The sequence below is a fragment of the Scardinius erythrophthalmus genome, assembly GCF_964197995.2.
Source record: "Scardinius erythrophthalmus genome assembly, chromosome: 3".
In the NCBI taxonomy this organism is placed as follows: domain Eukaryota; kingdom Metazoa; phylum Chordata; class Actinopteri; order Cypriniformes; family Leuciscidae; genus Scardinius; species Scardinius erythrophthalmus.
The window spans coordinates 4,949,711-4,954,777 of record NC_138223.1 but is presented as its reverse complement, the minus strand read 5'-3'; positions in this window follow the sequence as shown (position 1 = coordinate 4,954,777).

Here is a 5,067-nt window from a genome sequence, read left to right as displayed (position 1 = left end):
GAAGGACGGCAAGGCACGGAGCCGACACGTATGATCTGTGTTTCCCCCATCATTGTGTTTTTGGTTCAGTCTTGTGACCTAGTGTTCCATGATTGTTCTAATGTCTATCACCTGTGCATTGTCAATCACCTCATTAGTTATCTTGTTAGTCCCTTGTGTTCTCCTTCAGTCTTTGTCTGTTATCGTCAATGTAAGCGTGAGTGTTTGGTGTTTCCCCTGAGAGTTTGGATATTTAAAGTTATTTCTACGTATTCCTCGTCTCCATGAGCTTTATACTACACGTAACATGACGCTAATGCTCATTGGATATAATAATAGCAATATCCATCTCTCATCTTTTCTGTGCAAACGTCATGTTGGAAATGACATTGCTTTTGTCATAAACATGCTGAAATGTATATTTCCTGTTTAAGTAGGTCAGCTTCATGTATAACAAAATTATATCTGGAAACATGCAATGTTCTTTGCTCTCTGGCAATATTTATTTACTCATATTTATGTAACTGCTTAGACTTCTCAGCATATGGGTGATACACTAATGTGTTGACAATGCTTTCTTGATATGCAGCCAGAACAGATAAAAAAAATCCCAGGCAAACTATAGCCAGAGATGATAATATATGATAGATTATATAATTTATGCCAGCGATTCAGAAAATCCAAATAAGGCTTTGAATCCAGATGTACACCAAGGCAACGAAAATACTCATTTAATGCACTTCTGAATAGCTCCTAATCTACATACATCAGTAGATTGTATAAACAGGGCTATTTTTGAATTTGACATGGAGGATAGCCTGTAGGCAAATGACTCCTGTTAATGAACTGCTGCATAATTCATGAACTGATATAACTGCATTGGTTCTGCCTAAGTCCCCTTTCCCAGGTGTTGGGCTCTTTAAATGGCGAAGAAGTCCTTCACTGGGCCACACCAGGCAAGTGAATAAGCCAGCAGGTATAAGGACAGAGCCTGCAGGTGTAATCTCTAGCAAAAAGTTTCTAGAGACACATGCTTGATAGCCAAACATCTGTTTATCCTTGTAGGAAAAAATAGGCAGAGGTGGACGAAGTACACAACTTCCTTACTTGAGTTAAAGTATAGATACTACTGGTCAAATATTACTCCATTACAAGTAAAAGTTGTAAAGACCTATTTTTACTTAAGTAAAAGTACAGAAGTACTCATTTTTAAAAATACTTAAGTATCAAAAGTAAAAAGTAAATGTCAATGCATTGTTTTATTATTTTTGCATTGTTGTATGTAATACTTAAAGTACCGTATGCCTGAATCTATGCCTGCCTGCCCTCATTTCAATATCAGATGTATTTCTAGAACACAGTTCCAGTAGTGGGATTGAATGTGAGATTGAATAAGTCACTCAATAACGCCCACAATGGTTTCGGACACCCAAATGGCTGTTCCCTCAAATATTGCCCTATTTAAAGTTTTTTGGCTGTTAGTATGAATATGCTAGCCTTACTGTTATCTATAAGCTGATGTGCTCCAAAAAAGTGACAAAAGTCACATATAGAAGACCAAATCCCAACACTGAAAATGAAAATCAGGTTTATGTCAGAATCCAATGTCAGATTGACGTTGATCTCCAACGTTGGACAGACGTTGTATTGTGGTTGAAAATGAAAATCGGGTTGACGTCAGAAACCAACATCAGTCGGGTTCTGACGTCAACTCAACTTTTATTTTCAATCAATATCCAATGTCAATCTGACGTTGGGTTCTGATGCCAATCAGATGCAGGGTTCTGACATCAACCCGACTTTAATTTCCAACCAAAATGCAACCCCTGCAACCAAAATCATCCACTGAATGATGTTACTTTCTACTCAAGGACCTTGACAGATTTGTAGTGGAGTAAAAAGTACGATATTTGTCTTTCAAATGTAGTGAAGTTAAAGTAAAAAGTTTCCAGAAAAAATTATACTCAAGTAAAGTACAGATACTCAAAAAGTGTACTTAAGTACAGTACTCAAGTAAATGTACTTTGTTACTGTCCACCTCTGAAAATAGGGCTGTAACTTTCCTCAGCTATTAGCAAGCTTTTCCTCAACTCAAAAAGTTATGGTGGCCTCTGATTAATTTACATTTTATGTGTTCTTCACAATCAATGCCAGTTCTTGTCTTCAGCCAATGCCACATACAATACAAGTAATGTTATTGATAATGACTTTAGCAATAAAGAAAACCTTCAAGTTGTAACATAAAAAATATATATAAAATCTATATTTGTTTCAGCTGTTTGCAAAAAAAAAAAAAAAAAAAAAAAAAAAATTACATTCATAACCGGCCTTAAAGTGTGTCCCCAGTTATTAATGCAGTTATTAGAGAGAGAGATGTTGCAATAATGAGACAGAAAAGCATGTGCGTCAATATTATTATTTATTTATTAATTCAATTCCTTTTAATTAATTCGAATTCATTCTTTTTTTTCTATTATTGACAGATGGCAGACTAGCCAAATAAATGAAACACAAAGTCCTTTTAACAAGTAGGCCTATGAATAATTATTTATTTGTTATATTATCTGCAATAATAATCCGTGCTGCAGGATTATCCATTTATTTAGCCTATATTCAGTTTAATTTTCTATTGATTATAGATAGGGCTATATACTTTATTTATTCAAATTAAACTGCATGTTTCCATTGATTGTGAAGCTAGACATTGAAAATTGCAGATCAAGCGCATGGGGCTAAATGTTTTTTTCTTGTTATGAATTGTATCCTATTTTCCGTTATTGCCGTTAACTGCGCGAAGTGATATGGAACTGTAATGCGGTCAAGACCTGCCTGGAACTACTTTAGCTGTGCATTTCCCTGAAAATAATGCACACCTTAGAACGTTCGTCAACCAATCAGATTCAAACATTCAATGGCCCTGTAGTATAAATATATATATATATATATATATATATATATATACATATATATATATATATATATATATATTTGTTTATATATATATATATATATATTAGTTGTTTGCAATGAACACATCAAACAAAAGTAATTGAAATAGCTCAACATTGCAAATGTTTCAAGTGATTTTCTCAAATTCAACTGAAAATGCAACTTTTAATGACTTACACAGTTTTAAAATTATTCAACCCCATGAATAGAATCCATCACAATAGCACAAATCTGCAAAACAGGTTTTGTCTCAGGCTACATTTACACGTGGCCGGCTATTTTCATAAACGGATATTTCAGCCTCTTCGTTTTCAAAAATAACATCGTGCACATCTGTCAGTTTTCAGAAAAGTGTTTGTTTACACGAACCCGTGAATATATGCCATTAAGAGCATTCCAAACCTGTAGGTGGCAGTGTTACGAGAAGCTCAAGCCCACGTTAGCCAATCAGAATCCCGAAAATAGCAACAACAGCAACAAATCACTTCCTCTTTCTGGTCGCACTTTTGACGCAGGTGCAAGTTCTGTCGCATATCGTGACGTCGGCTGAAAAACTCAGTTTTTCTCAGTTTACATGCAAACGTGCAAACAAAGTTTTCCAAAATCTCCACTCTGTCCGGAGTTTTTAGAAAGAATCGTTTTCAGATGCGAATTCTCCATTTGCGTGTAAACGAAGGGCACAAACATAGGGAAATGTCTCCGTTTTTCAAAATAACCATGTACGTGTAAATGGGGTCTCAAGCACATTTGCTGTGACTAATCAAGGGCTTCATTAGTTGCACTAGTTGAGCTAGAACACATGCAATACAGTATCTGAAATGGCTATTGTTGAGTGTCACATTTGACTGCATGTTAGAAATAGAAAGAATGGTCCAAAAAGCTAAAAGACATCATTGCCCTTCACAAACAAGGAACAGGATACAAAAAGCTAGCAAAGGCACTAAATGTTCCTAGAAACACCATTGGAATCATAGTTTGCAAGAAACAATGGTTACACTACATGGACGGGGCAGAAAAAGGAAGTTATCAATGCCTGCAGTCAGATTTCTGAGAATGCAGGTTCAGAAAAACCCCAGACTCCTAGAGTGACTGCAAAAGACTTGCAGCAAGACTTGGTGGCAACATCCACTGAGGTTTCAACTACACAGTAAGGCGCGTAATAAACGCATGCAGTTTCTATGCCAGAACTCCAAGACGTACACCACTACTGACACAAAAGCACAAGACGTGCTCAAAGTCATATAAATAAGCCACAGACGTTTTAAGATTCTGTTCTCTGGTGCGATGTAACAAAACTGGAACTGTTCAGCCCTATGGATCAGCCGTATGTCTGGAGGAAGAAGAATGAAGCATATGCTGAAAAGAACACGGTCTACAGTTCAGCATGGTGGGGCTCAGTGATGCTCTGCGGCTGATTTACATCCTCTGGTACTGTGGAAGGCAAGATGGATTAATTGAAGTATCAGGAAATCCTTGGAGAAAATGTCATGCTGTCAGTGAGGAAGCTTAAGTTTGGGCGTCATTGGACCTTCCAACAGGACAATGATCCCAAGCATTCCTCAAATTCCACTAAGGCTTGGTTGCAGAAGAAGTCCTGGAAAATTCTACTGTGGCCATCACTGTCACCTGACTTGAACCCCATAGAAAATGGGATTTGAAGAAGGCGGTTGCAGCACGCAAGTCTAGTCTGATTACACATCCTGTTTTCAGCAGGTCACAACAGGGTGTTCTACTAAATACTAAAGGTGCTTGCCATGAAGGGATTGAATCATTTGGACACTGCAGAAGTCATTTAAAAGTTACATTTTCAGTTGAATTTGGGGAAACCACTTGGAACATTTGTTGTGTTGAGCTATTTCAATTAATTTTATTTGATTTGTTCATTGCAAACAGCTGAAAGTCTGTACATTTTGTCAATAAACATGATTTTCAAAGGGGGTTCAATAATTTTGATTGCAACTGCATATATGCCCCAAAAAGTTGCTCTTTCACTGCTTCTTAAATGATAGATAGATAGATAGATAGATAGATAGATAGATAGATAGATAGATAGATAGATAGATAGATAGATAGATAGATAGATAGATAGATAGATAGATAGATAGATAGATAGATAGATAGATAGATAGATAGATAGAT